Raw genomic sequence first — 21,076 nt, 5'->3', positions numbered from 1 at the left:
TCAGATTTTCAACTAGTAATGGATTCGGCAAGAGTTTCATGTACCCAGGAGGAAGTCGCTGCGGTGATACAAGATGATTATCCAAGACTCTTTTAGCTTCGTCCAGGAAGGGACAACGATGGAGGGCATGATCGCGTTCACACATTCTGCATGGAAATTTAGATTTTCCTTTTTGTCTAGTGACCTCGCTTTCACTAGTTGACGGTGCACTTTCAACATGATCGTCAGAGGTTGGTAACACCAGATTGTGCAAGCGGGGAGACCAGTCCCTTAGGATCTGTGGGATGCAAGGACAATCTTGGCGACAGTAGTCTCCTTTGCATATGACACATGGAGATTTAGGTTTGGACGGTGCAATGTGTGGTTTTTCGCTAGATGATGCCCAGTTGCCCCTTTTCACCATTCACGCCTTCTTCTTCTTCTCCTTCCCTTTCTTCTTCTTCTTAGTTACTTGGTTTTTAGTTTTACTATCTTTACTAAGAACAGAGGAAGAAGGAGAGGGAGAAACAAACAAAGTAGAAGGTTGGGGGGAAACTCTGGTATCGTCTAGTTGCTGATTCGATTGTTAAGGAATTACGGTGCTTTGAACGATAGAGGTTGAGAAAAGCCATACCGGCAGGGCAATTTTTAGTCCTGGAAGGGACAATGTGGCCATATGAGGTCCACCAACATCTACCCAAGAGGAGAAAGGACTAGGACTTCCACCAAGGGGAAATCCTTGGTTAGTAGACTCCACTTTATCAACCTAAGACCAACGAGGAAACAATGATGTTATTCCGATTAAAATAAATTTTAGACGCTTTGACACAACTTGCTTTTTCACTTTTTAAGAGTCAAGAAAAAGCTAAAGATGACTCTAGTCGCCTTCGATTTTTAATGAGACTGAAGTGACAAGTGCCCAGATGAACCTTTTCCTTTAAGGAGTCTGAAAATGAACGAAAGAGACTGCTCTAGAAATCTAGACAGAGGGATTACCAAACCAATCGCAAAACTACAAAATACTTTGTACGGTACGACAATCAATCTTCCTGAATGTTGTGTTTAGTGCATTGTGATCGATAGGGTGGCAGACACGGCTTCCTAAGGATAAAGGATACAGCCTATTGTGGTCTCCCAATATATACTCGACGGTATGTGGGAGCACAAGTCCGTACTAGAACTTATCATCTCAAAGAGGAGGAATCACCCAACCTACGATGAAAGCGACAGTTATCAGGCTTTACGACACTGGAATATGTCTCTAGCCTAGGCTTCTAGATATTGTGCGTTAGGTTCCAAAGCATTTTTATGTTCATTAAATTTATTTTACAGTTGATCTTTCTTAAGAAATTTACCTTTCAGATTCACCACGTGATGTAGATATACAATGCCTAAAATGCAATCTAAGATGATAAATAGTCGTTTAATCTTCTTTTTGCAATGAAAATCCTAGCTACTAAGAAAAGAGAAATGAAATTCTTTCAACATAGCACAGAGAGCACACACTAGATGCACTGTCCTAAATCAAAATCAACAAGCAGTCTAAATGCAAATGCACATGCATGTATTTGTTTTCCACTTTCTTAATGTGTGAATGACAAAAAGAATGCTAAATACAAATCTGAATTATTTCTTCTTTCAAAGAGACAGTACTAACGATTTTCTTTTCAAAAAATGACAGGAAGGCAAGACGACACTTTGCAATTTTGAATTGAAAATTTCTTTCAACACTTGAAATACTACTAATTCAGATCAAATACAAGAGTAACAGTACAATCGACTATCAAGAATAGTAGGATTCTTTTCTTTGACTGAAAACAACACTTGTGACACTTCCAAATCAAAAGACGACAGTTAGATTAAGCTACTTCTTTGTCAAATAGAACTGTAAATGGTGCACAATACATAAAAACATTCAAAATTCTTTGTATAATAGAGGTTGGATGATGCAAAAAAGGGGGTTTCAACAGTGGTTTACTGATCATAGATAGCGAAACTCTTGAATAAAACTGAACAAAGTGAAGAAAAAACCAAAATCTAGAGGCAGATTTAGCCTTGTCTGATCATCGCACCTGTAACACAGGGAAACAGGGATGTATCCCACCTACTACAGATGGGAGGTGCGATGCATCCAGATTGCCAAGAAGAGAGGGTGCGATGGTCCATGGACGAGACGTTAACTTGGTTTTTGGTCACAGTTTGCAGTTTAGTCTAGGGATTTATGCTGAGAAAATGATAGTCAGTAACTACAAAGTATAGGGCTGATCTAATGAGGTTACTCAAGCTACCTATAGGGCACTTATGATGTTTGCAAGTCAATTGTTTAGTTCATAAACAAATCCGGAGATTGTCTAAAAACATTTTGTAAGTTTGCACTATGATTCAGAATGGTACATTAGATGGTAAACGGGGTCTACCTAGTAGATTCCAATCAAAGGAGACAACTAGGTTGCTGGGAAGTGGAACCGAATAAATGACCGGATGCATCTTTGATGAACTTCCTTCCTGCAGTAAAGGAACATGTAGATTTCCCCCATGTTCATCGGAGTCTGTGTTTACGAAAAGAATTTGAACTGTGTCGTTCTCATTAGCTTTGGTGACTGTATCATCTGAAGGTGAATCCTCTTAAGAAAAGATGGGGTTGACTGCCATCTCGACCTGTTGACTTTGGTCCGATGTGAACTCAGAGGGTTTATCTTCAATGATAGGCACTTCGACCGACCACACAGTTGCGTCAATCGGATTTTAAACTAGCAATGGAATCGGCAGGAGTTTCTTGTATCCAGGAGGGAGTCGCTGCGGTGATGTAGGACAGTTATCCAAGAGTCTTTTCGCTTCGTCCAATAAGGGACAATGGTGGTGCAAGGAAATTTAGATTTTCCTTTCTGTGCGGTGATTTAGTTTTCACTAGTTGACGGCGTACTCTCAACATGATCGTCAGAGGTTGATGACACTGGATTGTGCAAGCGGGGAGACTAGTACCTTAAGATCCGTGGGATGCAAGGAAACTCTCAATGATAGTGGTCCACTTTGCAGATGACACATGGAGATTTAGGTTCGGATGGTGCAAAGTGTGGATTTTCACTAGACGATGTACGATTGCCCCTTTTTTCCACTGCCTCCTCCTCCTTCTTCTTCTTCCCTTTCTTTTTCTTCTCAGTTACTTGGTTTTTAGTTTTACTATCTTCACCAAGCGAAGAGGAAGAAGGAGAGGGAGAAACAAATGAAGTAGAAGGTTGGGGGGTAACTTTAGTATCATATAGTTGCTGATTTGATTGCTCGGGAGTCATGGTGCTTTGAGCGATAGAGGTCAAGAAAAACCATACCGGTAGGCCAATTGTCAGTCCCGGAAGGGACAATGTGGCCATATGGGGTGCACCAACATCTCCCCAAGAGAAGAAAGGACTAAGATTTCCCCCGAGGGGAAATCCTTGGTTGGTGGACTCCATTTTCTCAACCTAAGATCAACGAGGGAACAGTGACATTATTCCTATTAAAATAAATTTTAGATGCTTTGACACAACTTGCTTTTTCAAATTTTAAGAGTCGAGAAAAAGGTAAAGATGACTCTAGTCACCTTCGATTTTTGATGAGCCTGAAGTGACAAGTGCTCAGATGGACCTTTTCCTTTAAGGAGTCTGAAAAGGAATGAAAGAGACTATTCTGGAAATCTAGATAGAGGGATCACCAAACCAACACAAAATTGTAGAGTACTTTTTACAGTATGGTAGTCAATCTTCCTGAATGCGGTGTTTAGTGCATTGCGATTGATAGGGCGGCAGACATGGCTTCCTAAGGATAAATGATATAGCCTATTGTGGTCTCCCAATATATACTCAATGGTACATGGGAGCACAAGTATGTACTAGCACATGTTGTCTCTATTAACACTAAGGTTGTCCCTCAGGTTGTAATAAAGGGATACGGCCGAGGTAACCACAAACCAACTTTGGACTACAGTTTCCAGCCCACCTGCAATCAGAGAGGGCTCTCTCTTTATGATTTAGCTTTATTTGAAAGGATTTTAGGCTAGCTATTGAATTCGGGAGTTTTTGTTTTGATTTTGGTGGGAATATTGATGTTTTCAGGTAAAGAGGCAGGTATAGTGTGAAAATTTCAAACCATTGGGCATGGAGTCAAAGAGTAGGACTTCTGGTGCGTTTTCTTGGTCACAAGAGAGGTATGGAGCAAGGTAACTGCGCATGAAACAATGTTTTAGGTTTAAAGGATGGAGTGAATGCTAAGTAATGAGAGGCAGCTAAGAATCTCTCGATCAGCTTAACAGAGGGAAACAACGGAGCCCTACCTAGGGGCAGTAAAGAATCCCTAGATAATTGGTGAACACAGGTGAATTAGGGTAAATATGAGACAGAAGGAATTCATATTCATTACCAATTCATTCAGATGAAAACATAAAGGAACAACAGAAATTGAGCATAGAGTGTATTTAAACAAGTTCTAGGCTAATCTTTCTTTCTGCGATTTAGATAGTGGTAAACAATGAACAGAGGTAAGATGCACTTATTGTTTCTTGTTGCAGCGCAGGAATTTCATCTTTCAATCTCTAGAAATCATTAACAACACATCAGAAAGTGTCTTCTCCAGGCTTTCAGCAATCTTTGATTACAGAAATAGTCTCAGGTATACAGTGCGAGTCTCTAGTGAGAATTATCAATCGACCAACCCATACAGAGGGTGGTATATATAGGGAAAACTCTCCTAATTGCATTTATTACAACCTGACCTAAAGAGGTCTGAGAAATGATTACTTTTAACCTAATCCTATCCAGAAATAAATGTAAGAAAATATCTTGAGCTGCGCTGAGGACAGCCGTATCAAAACTGAGTAAATGTGTTGTCATCGGTGGCTTGGTGTAGTGTTTCTGTAATAACTGTGCATGGGCTTCTGCTCCATTGCAGTTCGGTGGCTTTAAATTCTTTAACTATGATTTGAGAGCTGGGATGGGTTTGCACAAATTGATTTGAATTTTCTGGCTGCCATTCAATGTAACCTACTTTGGGAACTGAAGGTTTCCATTAAACAATTTAACTGGTACACTTTGCTGCTTCATCTCTCCTCTGATACTCTTTGACAAATGAATTAGGTTGCGTCTCTCCTTTCGCTGTGGGTCAAATCACAAATTAATGGCCGCTGTTCGGCCCTCTGTTTCTTTTAGAACTGTCTTCTGATCCTTTCTGCATGCTTCACAGAGAAAAACGGGTCATTCGGCACCTTTTGGGCTTGCTGGGGGCTGTGCGATGAGGGGTTTTCCACTTCGGCTCATTTCCTGTAGCCATGCGCGATTAGCGCTAGGCCGCTAATCGCGCATGAAAAACTACCTCAGAAACTGATTTCGGGCTTCCTAAGCACGATTTTCGCCTTTCGCCTCAAAAATTGATGATGACATCAGCATGACGTAAGCGAGCGGGACTTGGTATGGCGGATGACGTCAGTAAGATGACATCAGCATGTACGGTGGATGACGTGGCAGGGACATGGTGGCAGTGACGTGGCAAGGGTGACTCGGCAGGAGGACGACGTGTGTAGATGATGTGGCGAGGTCTTGGGCCAGTCGTCAAGGGGGGAATAGGCGGTTTATGGTTTTCGTCGGACCGCCTTTGGTATGGGGGCGGTTTCTGTCAGAGCGGCTCCGACGCAATATAAAGCAGACGCGTGTCCTCCTGTACGGGGAGAAAACCACGGCAATATCAGAGGCTAATGTCCTGACGCAGGGGGCGCTCCGAAATCGGCGGGAACCGTCAGATGGGGAGGGGGCAGATCGGAGGGCTATCAGGACGGTTATCTGGCGGGTGGTTAAAGGATGGGGCCCGCCCAAATATTTAATGAAAAATGCGATGCAGTGGGGGGGTTTGAACTTAGGAAAGTGGGTTTTGGGGTTCTTTATACAAGGTTCGGGCTGGGTAAATGCTTTAAATAATGTTTAATAAAACTTTTAAACATTAATTTTTGAGAAATGATTGTGGAGGGGAAAGATAGAAGGTTTTGAGGGGTAAAGGGGTGAATGAGGAAGGTTATTAGCCTAATCAAATGTTAGGCTAATCCCAGGACACGGAAGGCTAATGCTGGGTTCCGGATGAATTCAGCATTTCCAAGACTTTGATAAATATGGCTATAATGCCAAGGGATGGGAATATATACATAGGGGAGTTATATAGTGCTTTTTAGTAAGGGAAGGGGAAATGATGTAGGGAGTTAAATAGTATAGTTAGGAATTAATATGAATTTGTGAGATGAAGTGTGGGGGAGAGCCTAAGTTTGTGAACTGAACTTAGATATGGGGAGTGGATGAAAATGTGAAGAAATGATTTTTACACAAGGAATGTGGCTTCTTTACATCAAGGAAAGCCCAAAATTGACTTAGTTTTTCACAAAAATGAAAAGATGACAGGACTGTTGGGCAGATCCCAAGGTCCTCAATGGGATGTTAGTGAGTGATTTGGGGGAATAAAAAGAATGGGGGGTTAGACATGCCTTGCTTGAGCTCCTTCATATAAAATGCCTGACATATGTGACCTGAATAGATGTAACACTTGAAAATAGGAAATGGATCACATGGCTTGATTCTGCAACCACAAAAAGTACCTACCCAGCCTACTTACCTAACATTTTTTGCTTCTTTTGGTTTGGGTGCACTTGAACTTGCAGACCCAGCTTTACAATTTTTCTTTTCTCTGTTCTCCTATCTAAGTCTACACTTATTTCTGCCAAGGGCCCAGATTAAGCAGTTGGGCTCCTTTGATTCTCTACCTATCTACAAATCTGCCAAGATTAAACTGTTTGGACAGATATCATTCTCTATATTCTAAAACAGGAAATTGAAACCTAGGGAGGCCAAGATTAAACTGTTTGGCCTTCCCTTAACTGAAAGAAATCTTCAAAAATGGAATGCAGCAGTGGCACTTAGACTAGCACACTTTCATGGCATCTTGTGGAAATATGGAACACTGCAGCCTGCAAAGTATGACATATTTGGCATGTAAAAATGTCAATCATGAAAAATGAACACCTGTTGCAACAGGAGGCTAACAGTGGCTCCACTTGGGGATGGATTTTCCTTATGAAAAGCCAAGAACAGCAGGTCAGAATGCCTTGATCTTCTATGGCTACTGTAGTTTGAAGGAACTTCTTTGTGCTCGCTGTTACATAATTGAAGCTTTGTAATATGAACAACATCCTCCTCAACTGAACTATTGTGAAATGCATAGCACTGCCTGCTTTCTTCTGCATGCTTGCTATTATGTAGAATGTTGCTTGAGCATTGTACCTTTTGAAATATTCTCAAACATGGATCAAAACTGGTGTGTTTGCTTTACTTTTGCTTTGACCAAGGGTGCTGATATAAACCGAAAATAATGCTCTGCTTTGATCCCTCTGACTGAAAACTGTGAACAGTTTGCTTTTACCATGAATTGCTTGTGATTCAACAATGCTTCTCTTGCTGTTTTGTTGAGATCAGTGCAGGGACAGAGCTTTTTGAAACTGGAACACTTGTATTGGCTGTGTCTTCACAAAATTTACTGCTGCTCCCTTGACAATTGGTTTGCTGATATAAAAATGAAAACAAAGTGCTGATATATACAAATATCACTATACAAAAGATATACACAAAAAGTTGCACTGTATCCCCTAAACGGGATCATGGTAATGTTTCAGCATACGGCCATTGACAGGGCCTTCTTTAGCAGTATTGTCGTCTATAGATTTGAGAAAATATGTGTCATTTCCCTGAACAGCAGAAATAACGAATGGCCCTTTCCATAAAAAATCAAACTTGGCATGTTTGCCCTTGTCTTCTCTTCTTGAGTCCCACCTTATAACTTTGTCACCAATGTAGAAATCCTCAGCCTTAACTCTCTTGTCAAACATCTTTTTGAGCTTTTCTTGCAGAATTTGAGCTCTGTCATAAACTTGTTCTCTGGTTTGTTGAAGATGAATGGTCTGATTAATTCTTCTTTGAATGTCATTTGGTTCAGCCTGAATCTCCTGTAACAGCTTGATAGTAGGAATGCCCAGGGATGAAGGAAATCTGGCCTCCATGCCATATACTAGCTCATAAGGGCTCATCCCAATGGATCTCTTAGTTGAAAGTCTGTCTGCCCATAGGGAATTTACCAGCTTTTTGTGCCAGTTCTTCTTGTTCTCTTCCAGCACTTTCTTTATGATGTTGATGAGGCTTTTGTTAGATGATTCGGCCAAGCCATTACCTTGAGGGTAATAAGTTGTAGAGTGGCCCAAGGTAATATGAAATTGGTGGCAGAAATTGATCATCTTTTTGGACTTAAAGGCAACGGCATTGCCAGTGTTGATTTTCTCAGGGCAACCAAATCTAGAAAGGATATTGCACTCGAGGAATTGGATAATGATGGTGTCATTGGCTTACCTACAGGGAATGGCTTCAACCAACTTAGTGAAATAGTCGGTGGCTGTTAGGATCCATTTGTGCTGACCTGAGGAAGAGGGATGGATTTCTCCAATGAAGTCAAGACCCCATTGTTGAAAAGGTTTTTCAGTTGAGATGGGTTTAATGGGCAAAGGTAACAGCTTTCTCTTGCCCTCAAAGATTTGGCACTTGTGACATGACATGGCAAATTTCTTTACATCTGCAAAAAGAGAGGGCCAATAGAAACTGGCCCTTAAGATTTTATCAGCAGTGGACTCCCAATATAGATGTCCTCCACAGTCACCTGCATGGAATTCTTTCATGACTTTGTTAGTTTCATTCATGGTTAAACAATTCAGCAATATACCCTCATGATTTCTCCAAAATAATGCACCATCTATTACACAAAACTTTAAAGCCTTCATTTTCAAAAATCTCTTCTTGGTCCTGGAAAATCCTGGGGGAGCACACAGGTTTAACAATACAAAGCATATATCAGCGTACCATGGGGATTGCAAAAAGATTTCACTGATCTGTGGAGTCGCCAGCTCCGGTTCATTGTCCAGCTAGTTAATGTCTAGGGCCTGAAAGTTTGTTTTGGACATCAGTTTGGCTAAACCTTGTCCCTTTATTAGCTTGGTTGGTTTTATTTCCATGTCATACTCAAGGGTATTTGCTATCCACTTGCCTCTTTTGCCTTCTAATCCCTCTTGGGTCAGTATGTCTTTTACAGCAACGTGTGGGACATAGGCAGTCACATGTGAATATAAAATATATACTCTAAAATCCTTGATGGCCTTAACGAGTGCATAGGCCTGCTTTTCCATGATTGGGTACTTCAAAGGGGTGTCTCTTAAGTCTCGGCTGAAAAATGCAATCGGCTTTTCAGCGCCCTGTTTATCCTTTTGCAAAAGGACAGCAGCTATAGTATGATCAGATGCAAACGAAAATATGATAAAGTCTTTGTCAAATTGTGGGCTGGTGAGGACAGGGGTTTGGGTTAAGGCCGTTTTGATGCTCTCAAATGCTTGCTTGGTTTCAAGAGACCATTTTACCTTGGCATCCTTTTTTAACATGTTGCTTAACAGTCGTATCAGTTCAGCTAGATTTGGAATAAATCTTCTTAGGAAATTGATCTTTCCAAGGAATGCTTGCAGCTCTTTTATGTTTCTTGGATATGGGATTTGGAGGATGGCTTGGATTCTTTCAGGATCAATTCTAATCCCATCTTTTGATATGATGTGGCCAAGTAATTTGCCTTCTTCAAGGCCAAAGAGAGACTTCTTGGGGTTCAAGGAAATGCCATATTTCCTGCATGTCATGAATATTTGCCTAAGATGCTTGAGGTGCTCTTCGTCAGATTTGGAAAATGGGGTAAGATCATCAAGATAGACAACTAGGAAGTCATGTATTTCTTTAGCAAACACAATATCCATTGCTCGTTGAAAGGTTGCACCAACGTTTTTAAGTTCGAATGGCATCTTAACATACTTAAATGTTCCCCACGGTGTGGTAAACGCTGTTTTGTCTTGGTCATCTGGGTGAACAAGTATTTGGTTGAAACCTGAAAATCCATCCACCAAAGAGATTCTAGATGACCCCAGTACTCTTTGTAGGATGTGGTCCATTTTGGGCAAAGGATAATGGTCTTTTAGGGAGACTTGGTTTAAATTTCTTAGATCTACACAAAGTCTAATCTCACCTGTCTTCTTTCTTGTGGGAATAAGGTTGGATACCCATTTAGAAAATCTGATGGGTGCTATTATGCCTGCTTCAAATATCCTCTTCACTTCCTTCTCAATCATGGGAAGAAGCATAGGGTTAATTCTTCTAAGTTTTTGTTTGAAGGGTTTCTAGTTTGGTTTTAAGGGAATTGTGTGTTGGATCACCGAGGTGTCATAGGATTTCAAATCCTCATAACTCCAAGCAAATACATCTTGGAACTCTTTAAATAAATCAATATACTTGGGCTTTTGATCAGGTGGCAAATTTTTGGATAGTTTGATCATTTTGGGATTCTCTTTTGTCTCGATGTTGTATTCTTCTATAGCAGCATTTAATGGTTGTAATTTTGGCTTTCTGGGAACATCATTGGCATCAAACATGTCTTCTAATGGGGTTAAGCCAGCAGGCAGAAAATTATCCTTCAAGTCAACGATCTCTGCCTCTGTTTTGGTAATTTCTTCCAAATGCATTCGTTTCAGCTGTTCTATGTTTGTTTTGTCAAAAACAGTTGGGTTCAGGATCTTTTTGGTTGTTGCAGCTGTTACAGCTTGCTGATTTTCCTGCTGATTTTCAGTTGTTTGTTGTTGGTCATCTGTCATAGCGTCCATGTCAATGTTAGTATTTGAGAACTCATGCTCAAGGGTAAGGAAATTATTAATCTGGACATCATTCTCGAACACTTTCCAATCTTTGACGGTATTTGGGACAGCAGGCCTATGTTTTATTTCAGTTGTGAAGTGATGGTTTGGCTCAAAGGGAAGCTTGCATGTACTAGCAAAGGTGGCTAGGCTGTGTGCATGAATGTTATGATCTCTTGAAATCTTGGCCAGGCTGAATTCAGTGAATGCAGTGAGTATATTAGTGGCAGCAGTCCTATAGGCCCTCATTCTATTATCATTGGTTACAAAGTTACCTTTCATCTATTGTATGATTAAATCAGAGTCACCTAAAATGGACACCTTTGCAGCTCCTAGAGCTTTGAGCAGTTTAAGGCCTAAAAGCAGAGCCTCATACTCTACCATATTGTTTGTGCATTTGAAATTCAGTCTGTAGGCATGACCTTCTGCATGATTGTTATGTGTATTGTGAATCCATACACCTGCCCCTGCTCCTAACTTGTTGACAGAGCCATCAAACTCTAAATACCATGTGATTTCTTGGTTGTGGTTAGCACTAAGAGTTTCAGCTATGTTAGGATTGGGCAGACTTGAAATTTCTGTTTGGGGAGCTTCTTCTAGCATGCTGGTTGCATTGATTGTTGTGACAGTCTCATGGGTATGTGCAGCCGATTCTTCATTGATGTGTGCTTGTTGTTCTAGAGCCAAAGGCTCATCATCAGTTGGAGAATTTGTATCATCATTAAAAAAAATAAAGGAATACATATCAGAATGGATTGAGTAAATGGGAAAATTTTCAGGCTTGCTCTCACTACTTACCACATATTTCAGAAGTGTTTCTCTTTATAGTCTCTTTGGTTGCCCAAAGACTGAAATCGTAGCATAGGAGAGGTCTAGTTGAAGGGATCCTTGCAGCTTTACTCCCCATTATCTTGACAGGAGCATACCATATTTTGGTGGGATGTCAGCCACCACCACATCCATGAGGATGGTCTTGTTGGGATATTGGACTAGGGATACACACAAGTCTTTGATGAGGCCTAAACATTTGACCTGGCTTGAGTCAAAGGAAAATAGATCTTTGTAGGGTCTGGTAATATCAAGGTTCAGCTTTTCCATAACTGTCTTGGGCATCAGATTATGTGATGCTCCTGAATCAAACATAGCGTTGTGCAAAACTTTGTCATGTATATGCAAACTGACATAAAAGGGTGGAATAGGTCCATATGTTGATTTTCCATTAACTTTTGGGCCAAACAGCAGTTCAGGAGTATCATCCAGAACATTTACATCGTCCTTATTCTCTGGTATTTGAAGTGATCTTTGAATTTGTTGCCTATATAAATCATGCTTGGCAAGTTCTGAGAGGGGGATGGATATCTTCAACTTAGCTATTTCTGCCTCTAAATTAAATGGTTTTTCCAGTGGAGTCTTGGTGTTGATAATGGCAGTTTTTTCTGTTTCAGTTGAATTATCTGGTATTTGCTCTTGTTTATCAGCATTATGGGAAGTGATCGCCTGCGGTTTTTCGACTTCAGGAGAGTTTTTTGGAACGCTGTTCGAGTTTTTCTCAGAGGAAGAAGGTGGCAAAAGCTGATCTATAGAAGGTTGCGCTTCTGTAATGTCTTCTACAGTCACTTGATGCGGGTTTGGGGCAGTTGTATCAGCTAGTTCTATTATGACAACCTTGCTCTTAATCTTGTTGGGATGTTTGCTAGCCTTTGTTTTGCTAGGTTCAAAAATGTCAATGGTCCTAGTTCTCAGCTTATATTGTTTGTGTACTTCATACACAACAGTATCATAACCTTGTTTAAAATCAAAAGACTCACCAGACTTAGTGTGAAACTGATTATAGTTATGGTCATCTTGGTCTTCTTGGCTCAGAAAAGTTTGTTGTTCACCCTTTAGATCCATCAGGTTCATATGAGTATCTTCTAAGGGTTCACTAGAAGTAGATCCTTCAACATAGTTATCTTGAAAAGGAGGTCTTATGTCATGGTCTGGGCTAGACCTGCCAGCATTAGTGTTCTGCGTTTTCCTAAAATTTGGGTTCCTTATGGTATTGGGCTGTTGTCCTTCCCACGATGATCTTCTCTCAACGCTTTCTAATCTTTCTCCCAGCCTTTGCAGGCCATTGATAATAGCATCAAGCTTTTGATCAAAGGCTGAGGGTTCTTCCTTAAAGGTGGTTCTTCTTTCCATTCTAGCTCTGTTCCTTTTGGCAATTAGATTGGCCTCTATGCTAACAGCAACATTTTGCATGTCTGTAAGGGTCTGAGGAGCTCTTTCTTTTAACGAGTATGCCATATCTGGGTCGAATCCATCAGGGAATTTATACAAGGCAAGGTCAGGTGGGGGTCTTAAGTTCTGTGGTATTGCATTATAGACATTATTGAATCTTGCACAGTTCTCCAAAACAGTGTTCTGAGGACCTCTTTTAATTGTATCATATTCAGCTAGTATGTGCAAGGGGTGTTTCTTTTTCTCCCATCTATTGGTAAAGGATTGGTAAAGCTCATCTGGGGTGGTTATGGAGTTTGCAGCAAGTGATCTAAACCAAGTTCTTACATCACCGGTTAAACTTTGAACAAAAATTCTCATTCTCACGCTATCATCGTCTATCTCATAGTTTTCAAAATAGTCTTGCATCTTTTTGGTATGCTGAAGGGCTGTGAAAGCACCGGTACTGTCAAAATATCTAATTTTGGATTGATACTCTTGAGGTAAGGCCCCAGGATTAGCAAGCAATTGCAGGGGTGCATATCTATTAGCCATATTTGCTGGGATAAGTGGAACAACTAGGACAACAGGGATAACAGGGGTAACTGGAACGAGAGTAGCGGTAGTTGTAGTATGTGCAGTGAATGGAGGTGTGGAAGGAGTGCTATGAGATGTGGATGACGAACGAGGGGAAACAGGAGTTGAACGAAATAAAACCTTGACTGGGGTTAGAACACAACTTGGGTGAGCTGTTTCAGGACTCAAATCAGCAAAAACTTCCTGTCTTTCTTGCTTCCTGAGGATCTTTGGGATTAAGTTCAGATTTTCAAAAGCAGCTAGTGGGTCTGGATTTGGATTTGGCCTTGTATATCGTGGATTCTTCTTGGGAGCCAGCTTCCGAACTGTTTTGGTGTTTTTATGGGAATGTTTTTATAATTAACAAGGGACTGATCAGATTTTGGAATAGTTGTGTATAGTTTAAAACTAGCATGAAGATTGACCGAAGCATATTTTATCTACTCCTATAAATGTAGAACAAGAACAGTTTCAAAGGCTTCCTGGCTGACATTCAGGCTTCATCTGTAGCTTTAAGGGATATACAACAATTAAAAAATCAACTTTTCCAGTGGATTTTTACAACCTTCTTCGTAAAATTAACTGAGGAGGGTCCCCAGTGGAGTTGCCATTATGTTATCACTCAGGTTGTCCCTCAGGTTGTAATAAAGGAATACGGCTGAGGTAATCACAGACCAACTTTGGACTACAGGTTCTAGCCCACCTGCAATCAGAGAGGGCTCTCTCTTTATGATTTAGCTTTATTTGAAAGGATTTTAGGCTAGCTATTGAATTTGAGAGTTTTTGTTTTGATTTTGGTGGGAAGATTGATGTTTTCAGGTAAAGAGGCAGGTATAGTGTGAAAATTTCAAACCATTGGGCATGGAGTCAAAGAGTAGGACTTCTGGTGCGTTTTCTTGGTCACAAGAGAGGTATGGAGCAAGGTAACTGCGCATGAAACAATGTTTCAGGTTTAAAGGATGGAGTGAATGCTAAGTAATGAGAGGCAGCTAAGAATCTCTCGATCAGCTTAACAGAGGGAAACAACGAAGCCCTACCTAGGGGCAGTAAAGAATCCCTAGATAATTGGTGAACACAGGTGAATTAGGGTAAATATGAGCCAGAAGGAATTCATATTCATTACCAATGCATTCAGATGAAAACATAAAGGAACAGCAGAAATTGAGCATAGAGTGTATTTAAACAAGTTCTAGGCTAATCTTTCTTTCTACTATTTAGATAGTGGTAAACAATGAACAGGGGTAAGATGCACTTATTCTTTCTTGCTGTAGCGCAGGAATTTCATCTTTCAATCTCTAGAAATCATTAACAACACATCAGACAGTGTCTTCTCCAGGCTTTCAGCAATCTTTGATTACAGAAACAGTCTCAGGTATACAGTACGAGTCTCTAGTGAGAATTATCAATCGACCAACCCTTAAAACAGTACAGAGGGTGGTATATATAAGGAAAACTCTCATAATTTCATTTATTACAACCTGTCCTAAACAGGTCTGAGAAATGATTACTTTTAACCTAATCCTATCCAGAAATAAATGTAAGAAAATATCTTGAGCTGCGCTGAGGCAGCCGTATCAAAACTGAGTAAATGTGTTGTCCTCGGTGGCTTGGTGCAGTGTTTCTGTACTAACTGTGCATGGGCTTCTGCTCCATTGCAGTTCGGTGGCTTTAAATGCTTTAACTGTGATCTGAGAGCTGGGATGGGTTTGCACAAATTGATTTGACTTTGCTGGCTGCCATTCAATGTAACCTGCTTTGGGAACTGAAGGCTTCCATTAAACAATTTAACTGGTACACTTTGGTGCTTCATCTCTCCTCTGATACTCTTTGACAAATGAATTGGGTTGCGTCTCTCCTTTCGCTGTGGGTCAAATCACAAATTAATGGCCGCAGTTCGGCCCTTTGTTTCTTTTAGAACTGTCTTCTGATCCTTTCTGCATGCTTCGCAGAGAAAAACGGGTCATTCGGTACCTTTTGGGCTTGCTGGGGGCTATGCGATGAGGGGTTTTCCACTTTGGCTCATTTCCCGTAGGCGCTAATCGCGCATGAAAAACTGCCTCAGAAACTGATTCCGGGCTTCCTAAGCATGATTTTCGCCTTTCGCCTCAAAAATTAGTGATGATGTCAGCATGACATAAGCGGGCGGGACCTGGTACAGTGGATGACATCAGCATGATGACATCAACATGATGACGTCAACGAGATGACATCAGCATGTACGGTGGATGACATGGCAGGGACATGGTGGCAGTGACGTGGCAAGGGTGACTCGACAGGAGGACGACGTCTGCAGATGATGTGGTGAGGTCCTGGGGCAGTCGTCAAGGGGGGGAATAGGCGGTTTATGGTTTTCGTCAGACCGCCTTTGGTACAGGGGCAGTTTCTGTCAGAGCAGCTCCGACGCAATAGAAAGTGGACACGTGTCCTCCTGTACGGGGAGAAAACCACTGCAATATCAGAGGCTAACGTTCGGACGCAGGGGGCGCTTCGAAATCGGCGGGAGTCGTCAGATGGGGAGGGGGCAGATCAGAGGGCTGTTGGGACGGTTATCTGGCAGGTGGTTAAAGGATGGGTCCCGCCCAATATTTAATGAAAAATGCGATGCGGCGGGGGGTTTTGAACTTAGGAAAGTGGGTTTTGGGGTTCTTTATACAAGGTTCGAGCGGGGTAAATGCTTTAAATAATGTTTAATAAAACTTTTAAACATTAATTTTTGAGAAATGATTGCGGAGGGAAAAGATAGAAGGTTTTGAAGGGTAAAGGGGTGAATGAGGAAGGTTATTAGCCTAATCAAATGTTAGGCTAATCTCAGGATAGGGAAGGCTAATGCTGGGTTCCGGATGAATTCAGCATTTCCAAGACTTTGATAAATATGGCTATAATGCCAAGGGATGGGAATATATACATAGGGGAGTTATATAGTGCTTTTTAGTAAGGGAAGGGGAAATGATGTAGGGAGTTAAATAGTATAGTTAGGAATTAATATGAATTTGTGAGATGAAGTGTGGGGGAGAGCCTAAGTTTGTGAACTGAACTTAGATATGGGGAGTGGATGAAAATGTGAAGAAATGATTTTTACACAAGGAATGTGGCTTCTTTACATCAAGGAAAGCCCAAAATTGACTTAGTTTTTCACAAAAATGAAAAGATGACAAGACCGTTGGGCAGATCCCAAGGTCCTCAATGGGATGTTAGTGAGTGATTTGGGGGAATAAAAAGAATGGGGGGTTAGACATGCCTCGCTTGAGCTCCTTCATATAAAATGCCTGACATATGTGACCTGAATAGATGTAACACTTAAAAATAGGAAATGGATCACATGGCTTGATTCTGCAACCACAAAAAGTACCTACCCAGCCTACTTACCTAACATTTTTTGCTTCTTTTGGTTTGGCAGACCCAGCTTTACAATTTTTCTTTTCTCTATTCTCCTATCTAAGTCTACACTTATTTCTGCCAAGGGCCCAGATTAAGCAGTTGGGCTCCTTTGATTCTCTACCTATCTACAAATCTGCCAAGATTAAACTGTTTGGACAGATATCATTCTCTATATTCTAAAACCAGAAATTGAAACCTAGGGAGGCCAAGATTAAATTGTTTGGCCTTCCCTTAACTGAAAGAAATCTTCAAAAATGGAATGCAGCAGTGGCACTTAGACTAGCACACTTTCATGGCATCTTGTGGAAATATGGAACACTGCAGCCTGCAAAGTATGACATATTTGGCATGTAAAAATGTCAATCATGAAAAATGAACACCTGTTGCAACAGGAGGCTAACAGTCTCAAAGAGGAGGAATCACCCAACCTACGATGAAAGCGACAGTTACCAAGCTTTACGACATCGGAACACGTCTCTAGCCTAGACTTCTAGATGTTGTGCGTTAGGTTCCAAAGCATTTTTATGTTCATTGAATTTATTTTACAGTTGATCTTTCTTAAGAAGTTTCCTTTAAGGTTCACCGTGTGATGTATATATACAACTCCTAAATATGCAATCTAAGATGATAAACAGTCGTTTATTCTTCTTTTTGTAATGAAAATCCTAGTTACTAAGGAAAGAGAAACGATATCCTTTCAACATAGAGTAGAGAGCACACACTAGATGCACTGTCCTAAATCAAAATCAACAAGCACTCTAAATGAAAATGCACATGCATGTATTTGTTTCCTGCTTTCTTAATGTGTGAATGACAAAAAGAATGCTAAGTACAAATCTGAATTATTCCTTCTTTCAAAGTGACAATACTAACGATTTTCTTTTCAAAAAACGAAAAGGAGACAAGACGAAACTTTACGATTTTGAATTGAAAGTTGCTTTCGACACTTGAAATACTGTTAATTCAGATCAAATACAAGAGTAACAGTGTAATCAACTATCAAAAAGAGAAGGATTCTTTCCTTTGACTGAAAATGACACTTGCGACACTTTCAAATCAAAAGACGACAGTTTGATTAAGCTACTATTTTGTAAATGAGAACTGTGAATGGCGAAAAATACATAAAAAACATTCACAAATCTTTGTACAATGGAGGCTGGATGATGCAAAGGGAGGGGGTTTCAACAGTGGTCTACTAATCGCAAACAGCAAAACTCATGAATAAAGCTGAAGACAGTGAAGAAAAAACCAGAATCTAGAGGCAGAAACAGTCTTATCTGATCATCGCACCTATAACACAGGGAAATAGGGATGCATCTCACCTACTGCACACAAGAGGTGTGATGCATCCAGATTTCCAAGAAGAGAAGGTGTGATGGTCCAGGGCTGAGACTTTAACTTGGGTTTTGGTCACAGTTTGCATATAAGTTCAGGGATTTAGGCCAAGCTAATGATAGTCAGTAAAGACAAAGCATAGGGACTGATCTAATGAGGTTACTTGAGCTACCTCTAGGGCACGTAGGATGTTTGCAAGTCAATTGTTCAGTTCATAAACAAACCCGGAGATTGACTGAAGCAGCGTTGATCTACTTTGCACTTGCATAGAAAATGCAGTTCGAAGGCTAGCTAGCTTAACTTCAGGCTCCATTTGTAGTTTATGAATCAAATAAATAGAGACAATAAATCAAACTAATCCCTCCCTAGTGGAGTCACCATTTTGTTACCGGGAAATCTAGTGTCTATTCAGAACTGCTAGTCCCACTAAGACGGGTAGCTATCTTAGAAAAAAACAAACTAAAGTCACTTGTTTTTCCTTTACGAGAGAGAGATGAGAAGGAAGCATAGAGTACCAACCTTAGTCTTTCGCTTGGCTCCTTGCTTGTTTCCTTTCCCCTTTGACAGAATCTCACCACTGCTTCCTTACTTGTTCCACTTCAAAGAGCACCTGTAGAGTCACAACAGCATAATACCATCAAAGCATAGAGATCTATCACTGTAAACAATATAGGATCAGATATATATTGACCATACAAATGCATATATCAACACAATATTCAGAGATACACAAGAATATGGAGGAAAACTCAAATAGCTTTATTGATGAAAGTAGTAGAAGAGAGGATTACAACCACTTGGTCTAACCCAGTGCCATCCTCCCAGCTTGAAAGCCCTCTTCACCTCATACAAAGCAAGATCACCCAACAATGCCTTCAAAGAGAAACCAGCAGCACCTCTTTGCAAATTACCAAATTCCAACCTTTGGATCTCTGGGATGAGGGATCCATATATAGATATTTGCAGGGGGGTGAGTCAGCTTTTGGGATTTTGATTAGTGTCATCTCTTTGATATATCTTGGTTCCACTTGGAGATTTCATGATCTCTTACTCATCCTTGGGTGAATTCGGGGAGGCAAGTGTCAAATGAACAGTTTCTAGAAGATTCTCAGGGTCTCCACCTAGAAAACTACTTGTGCCATTTGTCTGCTCTCACTCATCGCACCCTAAAGAAGGGATTTCGAGTATGCATCACACTTTTTGCATGTGGCAGGTGAGATGCATCACACCCTTTGCTCTGGGCAGTCTGTATGGTCTTGTTTTGACCAGTTCTGAGTGGTTTTTCATGGAGAGCTTCTGGGAGATGATGTAATCAGCTGACCTTGCTCCTTTAGGGTATGAAACAACACTTTTAGGGACTTAGAAGCCATTGTTTTATGGACATATGTGATTGATGTTGCAGTGCCCAAATATGTCTATAACAGAAGGTGAAGCAACTGGTGAGTTAGAAGAACAAGAAGGGAAGAAGGAAGAGACCAAGGTAGAGGAGGAGAGAGCTAAAGAAATAGAGCAGGAAGAAACAAAGAAAATAGAGACAAAAAAAGGGGTAGAAAAGACATAAGTGTCCCCTGAGACTCTAGAAAGAGAGGTAGTAGCTGCCCTCACTACCCTCAACACACCAATTAAGCCAAACCAAAAGAGGAAGAGACAGACCTCAATGTATTTCAAGGCTAGGAAGAGCACAAGAATCAAATTAGGGAAACCCCAGCCTCCTTCAAAAGTGCCAATTATTATCCAGCCTCTGCCCAATGAAAATAATCCCCTTCCAAGGCACCTATCACATATGAAAGGGGGACTCCTAGATCCCCCACATGGAAAGAAAAGGTAGAACTACACGACCCAAAACCAGTCCTATAGGAGGCACAGACAGTTCTACAAGTGACCCTGTCAAAACTACAGGAGACCCAAGAGCTTGAGAAAATGGTAGAAGGAGAGCCATAGGGAAAGGAGGAAGAAATAGAGCTACAAGAACATGATCCTCGGCCTAGTCTTGGCTCCTACTACAGTCTTCTTGAGGGGGGAAGAATAATTCCACAAAAATTTGCAATTCCACTATTCTTTGAATTAGAAAAAGAAAGGATAAGGACCCATAGGTGGATGCAAATAGCGAAATCTAAACTGGTTGATGATGTTGGCCATATGGAGAGTAAACTCAAAGAAATGGGCAGAGAGATAAGTGTTGTCAGACACAGAGAAGAAATCACAAGAAGCCATCTAGAAACTGAAAATAAATTGGTAAGAAGATAGCTGCAAGAGAAAGAGACCCAACTGGCATGCATGGCTAGTTGGTCCATCGAGACATTGCAATGTAGGACACCAACAAAATCCCATGGCCTATATCTCAAGGATTAATGGTTGCAATTTTAGATAAATACTTTGGCACAAAGAGGCACCATGCCTTTCTAAGATTACAGGCAATTTATGGACCTGTGTGACCAAAGCACATCAGAAGATAAGGCAAAGATGGCAGAATTATACCTGCATAACATGGCCCTCACAGACATGAATGTGTGGGACTCCAATGCTATGCTAGGGATCTGCAACTAATGGCCATGGCCTCATGGATGAACCATGAAGAGTTAAGGGCAGCAGAAATAAGAAGGTTGATGATAAAGGAGTAGAATGAGCCATTAATGATCAAAGCTAAGCCATCAGATCCCATGGCACTCATCAGCACGCATAACCTGCTTGCCCATAATCCTCAGATTGCCCCTAGAAATATAAGTGATCAAGCACAAGCCATTGCACATTTTTAGGATATGAAAAGTGTTTGCTTATATGGGCCTAACCTAGGTTCGGAAGAATTATTTAGCCAAGCAAATCCCACAGCTACCGGCCCTTTCG

The sequence above is a fragment of the Pinus tabuliformis genome, chromosome 7 (genome assembly GCF_031772625.1).
Source record: "Pinus tabuliformis cultivar Carrire ecotype Pingquan chromosome 7, CPIR1, whole genome shotgun sequence".
Lineage (NCBI taxonomy): Eukaryota > Viridiplantae > Streptophyta > Pinopsida > Pinales > Pinaceae > Pinus > Pinus tabuliformis.
The sequence above is the reverse complement of the archived record's forward strand: the minus strand, read 5'-3'. Positions refer to the sequence as shown.